This window comes from Malus domestica, chromosome 12 (genome assembly GCF_042453785.1).
Source record: "Malus domestica chromosome 12, GDT2T_hap1".
NCBI classification, from domain to species: Eukaryota; Viridiplantae; Streptophyta; class Magnoliopsida; order Rosales; family Rosaceae; genus Malus; species Malus domestica.
Window position 1 is genome coordinate 21556390 of NC_091672.1, and position 11948 is coordinate 21568337.

The 11948-nt window shown below is 40.1% G+C and overlaps 1 protein-coding gene across 1 annotated transcript in view; it reads right to left on the reverse strand.

Moving 5' to 3' along the window:
- LOC103423432 (light-harvesting complex-like protein OHP1, chloroplastic) overlaps positions 1–11636 on the reverse strand; it is a 90215-nt gene extending 78579 nt beyond the window's left edge. The window contains exon 1 of the mRNA XM_008361519.4: positions 11624–11636. The gene's annotated coding sequence lies outside the window, so the exon portion shown is untranslated. The remainder of the gene's footprint in view (positions 1–11623) is intronic.
- Positions 11637–11948: the final 312 nt, after the last annotated feature.

The window sequence follows — 11948 nt, forward strand, 5'->3', positions numbered from 1 at the left end:
TAAACCGTAAGCTACCTTGGCGTACTCAGTAGCAACTTTGGGGTTCCAGGGCTGCCGTCCATAAGGTGTACTGTGTAATGTGCCTCATCTGTCTTTGAGGCTTGGTTTCCCGCTGATTAGGCCAAAGACCAAAAATCTTTCAGTTATCTAAGCCTTGAAAAGTACCATTGTGGCTAATTCTAGGGATCTTAGCGCATGTCATCGTGCACCTAGTTACACCAGGGCAGCCCGACCCATCTATGTCTGGATATTTGAAGTGTATAGTTTACCATATCACATTGGAGAGCATGGTTGGTCTTTAGGGGGTACAATTCCTACGATAAATCCCCAAAAAGGCGCGATCTTCATTGAAGTGCAGGAGTGATAAGTTGTTGTAAGCATGCAGCCGAGCCAAGTTGCGAATAACTTCTGAATTCCTTATTGAAAAATGAGTGAAATGAATGAAAACTTAGCCGTAAGGTAAGAATTGCATAACAATTGGATAATCCTCAGTTTACGAGGTGGTGCCCGTCGAACTGCTTAAGTCTTTAAGCTTTAATGTAGCAGGAGGTCATGCGTGGTACATCCTCAGATTATAGGCGTTCCATTACTTTTTGATCTCTTTGTTGCTCATGGTGGCAAGGGTGTAGCTACCCGTACCGCCTACTCTACTAATCTTGTACAGACCTTTCTAGATGAGATCCATCTCTTTGAAGCCTTCATTACGGGCAGTGATGAAGACTTTTCTCAGGACTAGATCTCCAAGCTAGAACTGTCGAATCTTTACCTTTTAGTTATAACTGGAGATAAACTGCTGCTGGCAGGATGCGATGTGGGTAATGACCTGCTCGCGTTCCTCCTCTGCTAGATCTAAGTTTGTGGCAATCTCTTTTTTGTTATGATCGATGTTTGGCAGTAAAGTGCTAATACTTGGCATAATGACATTAGGAGGATGATTGCTTCTTAACCAAATGCCAAAGAGAAATGAGTCACACCGGTTGCATATCATTTGATGGTGCACTAAGTCCAAAGACATCCTGGAAGTTTGTCTGGCCACTTTCCCTTTTTGTCTGAAAGGGATTTTTTAAGGCAATCGAGGATTGTCTTGTTGGATGCCTCGACTTGCCCATTGCCTTAGGGATACCTTGGCTTGGACATGTACTGCTTAATGCCATATTTCTAGAAGAACTTCACCAAATCTTTGCCTACGAATTACGGGCCATTTTCTGTGATGATGGATAGAGGGATGCTGAACTGACAAATGATGTTCCTTTTTATAAAGTGCTCTATGTCCATTTGAGTTGTGGTTGTCATGGCCTTTGCTTTCACCCATTTAGTGAAGTAGTCAGTTGCCACAATCATCATGCATCTGCCCCCAGTAGCGGGCGACATTGGCTCTACCAGGTCGATTGCACACTGTATGAATGGCCAATGACTTGTCTTCGAGTGTAGTTTGCTAGCATACAGTGTTAGTATTGTCTTGTAGCGTTGGTAGTTGTCGTACTTTTGTACTAACTGCTTAGCATCATAATGCATAGTAGGCCAGTAGTTGCTTATGTTAAAATAACTATGTGCTAAATATCAGCCTCCAAAATGATTTCCACAAATGCCTTCGTAGATTGAACTTAGAATCTTCAGGTCATCAAGAGGCGGTAAGTAGTGAAGATATGGTTCGGTGTAGGATCTTCGAACAAGAATATCATTCCACATGTAATAACGTGCTTCATTCGTTTGGAGCTTTCTTGACTCCAATCTTTTTATGTGGAATGTGTCATTGACTAGGTAGTCTTTGATGAGACTTTGCCAGTTCAGAGTTGTACTAACCTATGACACCTCGGCTGTTATGCTTGGTTTTTCCAGATACTCCACCGGAATAGAGCGTTTGAGTTGATGGTCGAGGACGGAGACTAGACCAGCTGGCGCATCCATCTGAGCGTTGTCTACCCTTGAAACTTAAGTGAATGTGTAAGTATGAAATGCCTCAAGCTGCTTTTGTACCTTCTCTAGGTATTGCACCATTCTTGGATGCTTTGTTGTGTACTCTCCGGTAGTCTGGTTGGTGATTAGCTGGGAATCAGAATGAATTGCGAGCTTTTTCACCGCCAAGTCTTTTGTCATTCCGAGGCTTGCTAGTAAGGCTTCATACTCTGTTTCGGTGTTGGATGCTTTAAAGCCTAGAGTGACCGTTTTCTCGAGCATCAAACCATCTGGGTGATAAGGACCATGCTTGCTCATGAGCCCTTGTAGTTGGATGCACCGTTAACATGCAAATGCCAGAAGTCTCCATTGGGTAAGGCATGTATAGCTATAGCATATTCGGTTGCCTCAAGGGTGTCGTTGGGCTACGCTAATGCGTCACCTAGGCTAGGTGGGAATTCTGCTATGAAATCTACCAAGGCTTGGGCCTTTATTGCATTACAAGGTCGGTAAACTAAGCCGTACTAGCCAAGTTCCAATGTCCATTTTAGTAATCCTTAAGAAGTGTTTGGACCATGTAAGATTGATCGTAGAGGATACAGGGTCATAACGATGACTGTATAATTTTGAAAATATGGTCTGAGCTTCCCAGCCTCAACAACTAATGAGAAAATTAATTTCTAGATCTCAGATATTTGATTTCCAAATCGAAAAGAGCTTTGAAAGTGTAGAATACCGATAGCTGGGCCCCCAGCTCTTCTTGTATAAGAGCAAAGCTCACTGCTACTTTTGAAACTGCCAAGTAGATGTATAAGTCTTTCTCTGCTTTTGGCTTAAATACTAAGGAAGGTGATGTAAGATACTTCTTTAAATCTTGGAAAGTTATTTCGCACTCATCATCCCATTTATCTCCTTATGCCTTCTTGATTGCTTTAAAAAAGGCTTGCATCAATCAATGAGCTGTGAGAGGAAGCGGTTGAGAAAGGCTGCTCATCCAGTCAAGCTTTGGGTCTCCTTCAGGGTAGTTAGAGACTTCATCTCTAGGATTGTTTGGATGTACTTCGATTGCTCGTTGGGTTACTAGGTACCATAAGAATCTGCCTGATACTCCAAACATGCATTTGGTGGGATTGAGCTTCATTTTGTACTTTTTAAGAATGTTGAAAGTTTTCGCCAAGTTACCAATGTGGTCTGACCGCTACTTGCCTTTCACCATGATGTCGTCGACGTAGACTTCCATAGTTACTCCAATTTGCTTATTGAACATCATATTTACCAGCCATTGATAAGTAGCTCCCGCGTTCTTAAGGCCAAAAGGCATGACTTTATAGCAGTAGGTACCTCGCTCGATCACGAACGCAGTTTTCTCCTTGTTGGGCTTGTGCATGGCTATTTGGTTGTAGCCGGAGTATGTGTCCAAGAAACTAAGTAGCTAGTTTCCTAAAGTTGAATCAACTAGTAAGTCGATTCGGAGGGCCAAATAAGGATTATTCGGGCATGCTTTGTTGAGGTGGGTGTAGTCTACGAAAACTCTCCATTTGCCATTCTCTTTCTTCTTTACTAGCATGACATTGGCAAGCCATGCTGAGTGTGCTACCTTTTTTATGAACTCGGCCTCCAGTAGTTTATTGATTTATGCTTTAATGATCGTCACTTGTTCGGGTGCAAAGTGTCTTTTCTTTTGGATCACCAGTTTGGCAGTAAGGTCAACATGCAGCTTGTGGCAAGCTGTATTGGGGTCGATACCAAGCATGTCGGAAGGTGACCAAGCGAAGATATCACGATTCTCACTAAAGAAAGTCGTGAGTTCCTTATTTTCCTTGGGGTTCAGATGTGAGCCAATTCTAGCCGTCTTCTCCGTCTGCTAAGGAACAAGAAAAATGTGTTTGGTGTTTTTTTTCAGTTTTCATCCATTCTCGCCTGCTGATGCATTGATTTGGACACCATTTTCTTGACTTGTCTGCTGAAACCTTGATTTGGAAACCATCTTCTTTGACTCATTCAGTACTCGCATAGTGCATCATCGAGATGTGGCCTGGTCAGACTTGATTTCTCCGACTACTCATCCCAGGATGTGGAATAAGATCTTTTGATACTTGACGGAGGTTACGGCATCCAGCTTTATCAGCCAAGGTCGTCCTAAAATCCCATTGTAGGGAAACATGTTGCTTACTATTGTGAACGTTTGTTTTGAGATAACTGGAGGTGTTATCATGTCAAGTGTTATGTTGCCAATAGTAGTCGAGGTGTGTCTGTTGAATCTAGTGAATACCTCCGTTTGGCATATGGTTGTGCTTTCTAGGCCTATCTTTTGAATTACTAAGAACTGAAGTAGGTTGATCATATTTCCGTTATCAACCACCATTCTGTTGACTATAGCGTGGGCTATTTAGACAGATATAAAAAATGTGTCGTCATGTGGGAAGTCGACGCCTTCGACATCCAGCTCAGTGAAGCCAACAATAGGTAAGTTAAGTATTGACTACCTGGATCTAAGAGACTAATAGAGCCTGTTGGATCTTATTCTGCTTGGAGTTGTTGGTGGCCCTCGAGTGCTAGGATTCAACGAAGATCCCCTCGATCCGAATTGTCTTGGTCAGCAACTTTTTATTAGCGTCTATGTTTCTTCTAGGCTACTCAGCTGGCTTGTTCAAGTATCTGTTGACCTCACCTTCTTTCACCAGCTTCTCTAGGTAATACCTTCAAGTGTAGCAGTCGTTGGTCGTGTGACCAAGATCTCAATGGAATATGCAGTACTAAATGTGGTCCAACTTGGAGGTGTCTCCCCTTGATTGCTTCGGCAGCTTGAACCATGGCTCACTCTTGATGTGGCGGAGGATTTGGTGGATCAGGATCGTTAACTTAGTATAGTTCTTGGACATCAAGCCTCCTTTAGTCGAGGATCAGTCCTTGCACTTGACCTTCGGCCTGCTTTTGTTGTAGTACTGCTTTATGTTTTCCTTCTTTTGAGCTACTGTCGATTCTTTGCGAGGCTGCTGGGGTGTCATGTCTGCTTGTTGAGCCTCGTCCCAAAGTGTATGCTTTTCTGACATAGTGAATGAGACTGCCAGAGTCAGATATTCTCTCATGGTCAATTTTTTTAAATAGGGGGTGGTTTGTTCAAAGTCTTTTTTGGAAGGCTACATTAGTTATCGAGTCGTTGCAGAGCGACTCCTTTGGGTTTTTCTTAATGTTGAACAGACGGTTAGACTTATTTTTGATCGACCGATAAGATGAATATTCCTTGGTGAAAACCAAAGAAAGCTCATCGAAACTCCGGATGGATTATGGCAGTAGGCTGTGGAACCAGTCTTGTGCCTCGCCTTGCAAAGTAGTGGCGAATATCTTGCACATGAGGGCATCATTGTTCCGATAAAGGATCATTGCATCGCGGTAGTGTTTTACATGCCTCTTTGGGTGTCCATCTTTCTTGGAAGATGTGAAACATGGCATGATGAACTTGCGTGAAGGCTCTGTCTGCTCGATCTCGTATGTGAAAGGTGACCTACTTATGTTAGTCATGTCCCGTCAAAGCGCCTCATCCGTAACTTCATTACACTAAAAGTCGTGCAATCATTCGATCAGGAACCTCTTTACTTCTTCCTGAATTTCCTTTGCTAGGGTAGTGGAGCTTTCGACTGCCCCCAGTTGTGACCTATTGGTCTAGGCCGCAATGCATGTGGTACGTTCCTAGCAGGGGATCGGGTTACTCGCAGGTTGTCGGTTGAACTTGAGCCATATTAAGTGACTGTTTATCTTTGTCCGTCGTGCTGCCTACTCCGATATGACTTGGATGGTGCTCCTTGCGGGCCTAGCCATGAATAAACACTTCGCTTAGAAGGTTGTCCATGTTTATTATCAGAGGGTGGCCCTAATCGTGAATGTATGCTCTTCAGTGGCTTAATCGGGAGCTTTTCTGACCCAATACCTAGGCCTTTTTAATAACACCAACGACGACAATGAAACCAATTGTGCTTTTGTTGTAGAGCTTGACACCATACAGAATATCGAATTAGGTGACATCAATAACAACAATGTTGGGATTGATATTAATGGTTTGCACTCTAGGAAATCAGCTCAAGTAAGATATTATGCTTAGAACAATGGGGGGTCCCGGAACTTGATGTTGACTTGTATATAGTTTCCTACAATTTAGGTTTTCCGAGTTAGGGTTAATCCGTTGTAATCTGGGATTGTAATTATTGTAATTATCCTTTTCTTATCATGGCAGATCTAGGACTGTATATTATACCTCAAAGTGAGAAGAATAATATAACGATTCAAATCATTCTCTTCTTGGTACCAGAGCCAGGTCGAAAAAGAAAGAAAGAAAAAAAAAAACCTCACCGTGTTGAATGGTTCAGCGCGCAATTTAAAACCCAACTTGTCGTGCATAACAGTAGCATGGTCTATGATCAACGAGCAATGTTTTTGTACCATTGTTGTAGAAAACTGCACTAAGTGACTAAGTGTCGTTGTTATCCTTAAATGACAGCGAGTGATTCCTTCATCATTGTTGTACAGGAACATGTGCAAAAAGTCTTGCAACCCAGACAAATCTGCAGTGTGCAACCCTGTGTTTCCTCTTCGCTTGTCCTTACATTCCCTTGATTATCACCATCGCCTCTCAGCCGTGCCAGGGCTTCGGTGCGTTGTCCTGATTCGTGATCAGTGAACAACTTTGTGTTGTTGCAGCTTCGTCCTGATTCTCAAGCAGGGAGCAGCTTTCTACATTGTTGCTGCCCAGACTCGATCAACACAACACAAGATCGTCCAGTCAATTATCTGCGTTGTTGCTCCAATAATTGTTGTCTAGTTAACTTGCTACCCAAAATTTTTGTCAACGAATTTTTTTTTTTTTTACCCATGAAGGGTGATACTGACAAGGCCAAGACCACTACTATGGCAGGCAAAACATGTGCTTCCGTTGCTAAATCTAAAAACACATTAGATTGTATAATTGACCAAGCATTAACCCTGAGTGCCGTGGTAGGTAAAGATGGTAAACCTCTATACATTTATACTACTATTATGAATACTACATGGATAATTAATTTAGGGGCTACTGAACATATGACTTATGATTCTAGACAGGTTCCAGTTCTAAAACTCTGCACTCAAACAATTGACAATGTCGTTGATGGTAATGCCGCCTTTATTCTCGGGGAAGGCACTGCAACTTTATCTAATGCCATGAAACTTGATACTATTCTTGTGGTTCCATCCTTAAATTATAAATTGTTATCCATTGCACACATAAACTTTGGCTTACATTGTTTGGTTATTTTTTAGCCTTATTTTTTTATTTTCAATGACATCTATACGAGGAAGACAATTGGTTATGGTATTAGACGAGGAAAACTATACTACTTGGAGTTGACATCACAAAGTACTGGATTGTTGGCTCAAGCTCTTTTAGTTGGCTCACCTCGGGGGGAGAATAATAAAGTGTCAGACGTCTGGATGTGGCATTGTCATCTTGGACACGCTTCATTTGGTTACTTACATAAGCTATTTCCTTGTTTGTTTGCTAAGACTAATGTTTCTCAGTTTAAGTTTGGGGTTTGTGAAATGGCCAAAAGCCATAGAGCTAATTTTCCTTCGAGTTTGAACAAAGTTGTGTTCCTTTTATGACTGTGCATTCTAATGTGTGGGGTCCATCTAAAATTACTACTCAACAGAATGAAGTTGATGAATGGAAAAATAGATACTTGTTAGAGGTAGTTCATGCTTCTCTTTTCGCGGCACAACTCCCCTTACATTATTGGGACGAAGCCCTAACTTCGGCAACATATCTTATCAACCATCTCTTATCTCACACCATTGACTTCCAAACACCATTGCAAGCCCTCATGTCTCAAACTAATTGTCCACCAGTTTTGAATCTTTCTCCATGTGTATTAGGATATGTAGCATTTGTCCACCTCCACCCACCGTAAAGACATAGTAAACTTGAACCTCGCGCTGCTTGTTGGGTATTTTTGGGATATGCCATAACTCAAAAGGATTATCGTTGTTATCATCCTCTAACCAAGAAAATGTTTGTCACAATTGATGTAGGTTTTCATGAAAATGAGATGTATTATGATTCGTTTGAGTCCTCACTTCAGAGGGAGATACGAGATGATGAAGTTGGGACCCTTGATTATGTTACCCCGATTGGAATTGACGTGTAGTAACCCACATTAGCTGAGGAGCCCACGACATTTAGGCTTCAGGACAACCAATAGAATCGGCCCACATCTTTTGGGCTTTAGAAGCAGCAGGATCTGGCTTCAAGATCAACAGGACCAATCCATGGCTTCTAGACGTCAGAAACAGTAAGACCAGCCTATGGTTGGCGGGCTTCAAGGCCAATAGGGCCAGCCTGTGACTTTTGGAAACATAGAGTATGACACGAATCAACAGATGATCCACCAGTTCGTCATCTTCCAAAGCGCATTAATCGAGGTATTCCTAAACCTAGTATGAGGCTGATCCTAAATGTAAACACAAATATCATGTGAGTGAACCAAACTTAGATTCAGGGTGAGATATCCATTGAACAATTATGTGTCTACTCGCCACCTATCGAAATCAAATAAGTTATTTAATTATCAATTATCTACTGTATCTATTCCTAACAGTATGCAGAAGGCCTTAGCAGACGTCCACTGGAAAAAAGCAATGAATGAGGAATTGAGATCATTGAAGAAAAATGCTACTTGCAAAGTAACAGACTTGCCAACTATCAAGAAACCTGTGGGATGTAAGTGGGTCTATACAATGAAATACAAAGTAGATGGAACAGTTGACTGTTTTAAAGCAAGGGTGGTGGCAAAAAGGTATACATAGAAGTATTGGATTGACTATAATGATACCTTCACATCAGTGGCTAAAATCAACACAATCCAGGTTTTACAATCCTTAGCAGCAAGCTTAAATTGGTTGCTACAACAGTTTGACGTAAAAAATGTCTTCTTACATGGATATTTGACCAAGGAGATATACATGGAACTCTTACCAGGAAGTAACGTTCCCACCATGCATAGACAAAAGGTGTGTAGACTTAGAAAATCATTGTATGAGTTGAAGCAATCTCCGAGAGCATGGTTTGGTAGGTTTACCAAGTCCATGAAAGCATTTGGATATAAGCAGAGTAATTGTGATCACACAATATTCTTGAAGCATCAGAATGGAAAGCTTACAACATTCATTGTATATATGGATGACATAGTAGTCACTGGTAACGATCCGAATAAGCGTGCAGCTTTACAGAAATATTTATTTACTAAATTTGAGATGAAGGATCTTTAGTCTCTAAAATATTTTATCAGGATTGAGGTGTCAAGGTGTAAGTCAGGAATTTTTGTATCCCAAAGAAAGTATATTATTAACCTATTGAAATAAACCGATATGTCTGTATGTAAACATGTGACTACTCCCTTGATAGAAAGAATGAAGCTCAGTATTGATCCAAACCAAGTACCAGTTGATGAAGGGAAATATCAAATATCAGTGGGACGATTAATGTATTTGGCACACACTAGGGCGGACCTTGAGTGTAGTTAGTCAATACATGCATGATCCAAGAGAACAACACATGAGTGCCGTTATGAGGATATTGAGTTATTTGAAAGGAAGTTCGGGAAAAGGTATTTTGTTCAAGAAGAATGGTCATTTCAGAATTAAAGGTTATACGGATGCTGACTGGCTGGTTCGACAGATGATAAGTGTTCTACATCTGGTTATTTTACCTTTGTTGGTGGAAACTTGGTCACATGGAGAAGCAAGAAGCAAAATGTAATAGCAAGGTCAAGCGCAGAAGCAGAATATAGAAATATGGCACTTGGTATCTGTGAGATTTTATGGCTTAAATTTATGTTACGAGATTTGGGTGTCAAACATAGTCAGCCGATGAAGTTGTTTTATGACAATAAGGCTACTTGTGATATTGCTCACAATAATGTACAGCATGATAGGACCAAGCATGTTGAGGTTGATATGTTCTTTACTAAAGAAAAAATATAAGGAAAAATAAGTGAAGTTCCTCCGATCAGAACGGAAGATCGAGTATCTGACATTCTCACCAAAGCAGTTTCAAGTGAAAAGTTCTCTAAGTTTATAGACAAATTGGGCATGTGTAATATATATGCGAGTAAATTATAGCTATGGTCCCTTAACTTTATGTCAATTGTAGCTTTGGTCCCTCAACTAAAAATCCATTAGATATGGCCTTTCAATTTGCCAAGCTATGGAGCATTGGTCATTCCGTTATGTTTACTGTTAATATGCTTGTGTGGTAGTACAATGGAACCCACAATTATATTAATATGGGTGTCGAATGGAATAAAGAATTAGGTATATAAGTTAGATTTTTAGTATAAATATTCGACAAAAGAAACAAAAATAAAAATAAAACATGATTGCCCTCTCCCATCTTTCATCCTCCCCATTCCAGGATCTCTATATCTCTCGTAGCTGCACACCAAAGCAATCACACACCACATACTTACCCATTCCAAGATTAAACTACCTTCAATCTTCATTATTCGGGCAGATGGGGACCTCAGAATTACAGGTAGTGTTACTCCATTCACTGTCGATTTGGGTTTGATCTGGGTTTTGAGAACCATATGCGGAGGGGAAAACTAATGGGGTTTATTTTTAGACCGTTTGGGAAGAGTTCGGCACATCAAAATTGAGGGAAATGGAGTCAATTGGTGGTAATTGTGACAGTCTTGCCATTGTACAGAGAACTATGTTTTTAGGGTATTCAAATATTTTTTTTTTGGTCAAGGGTTTTCAAATACTATTCCTTCTTACTGTACTTGTAGGTCCCATCTGCTAGCCATGTAAGCACCTTAACGGAATATTTGACGGTGTTAGAACAAAATCACTGATGCTCCACATTTTATGAAGTTCAAGGACTATATCTAATTGAATTTTAGTTGAGGGATCGATCAAACCTACAATTGGCTTAAAGTTTAGGGACCATAGCTACAATTTACTTTATATATGTGATGAGTTGATTTTATATAATATAGGACATTTATATAATATAGTATGTTTTGATAATTATTTTGGTAGAATTTTGATACTTTGCTTTATATTTTCAATATAGGACATTCGACTTCCTCTAAATCAAAACATGATCAAACGAATGAATTTTAAAGTGATTCAAATTGGAGGATGTTCATGAGTCCATTAGCTTGTACCTTTCAAAATATCAGATTTTTCTACCAAGTGGTTATTTTCTGGCAATGAAATAAAGAAGCAGTGTGCGGTGTTGGAAAGTGACGTTTTTGTGCTTAATTGCGATTTTTGGAGCTCAAGATGACCTCTGATGGATTCGTGACCTTCTGGAGAAGTGTTCAGAATAGTCGAAGCTTTAAATATAGCTATTTTGGGCCAGTTTTGGAGCAGATATGGGTCCAAAACGTGGTCGTGTAGATTTTGGGCTGATTATCCTAATCAATTTAGGATTATATTTCCTAATTTATTTGGTTTCCTAGTTTTGTTCTAAGTCCTTTTCTAGGAAGGATTGGATTTTCTATGTAGTATAAATAAGCCTTTTGGCCGGCCCTAGTTCTTCTTCTTGATGTGATATTGGAGTGAGGAATTTGGCAAAAACATAGAAATTTTCAGACTTTATTCTACAAGGTGTTTTCACTCTTTTTAATTATGAATATGCGTAACTAACTTTCGCCCTAGTAGCGAGGCCATGAGCCTTAACATGAATATGTAGTTTTTATTTAATTGCTTATGATATTATGCATGTAGACTTTGAATTATTAATCACTGTGTTTAAATTGTCTCTATATATTAATGCTTAGCTACCATTAGGATATTTAGATAAGTAATTGGACGCAATTCGGTCGGAATACCACCAGAGGATTGAATATTGATTCTTGTGATTGATAGTTGTAATTTCACTTAGGACGAATGTCATGTCTTAAGGGTTGCATGTTTTTCAAAGGGTTTTCACAAAGCGTAATGAGTCATGCATGTTTATATTTGATCTGAATGTCACAGGTGGATTGCATGTTTGATATACGTTCTATCTTGAATAT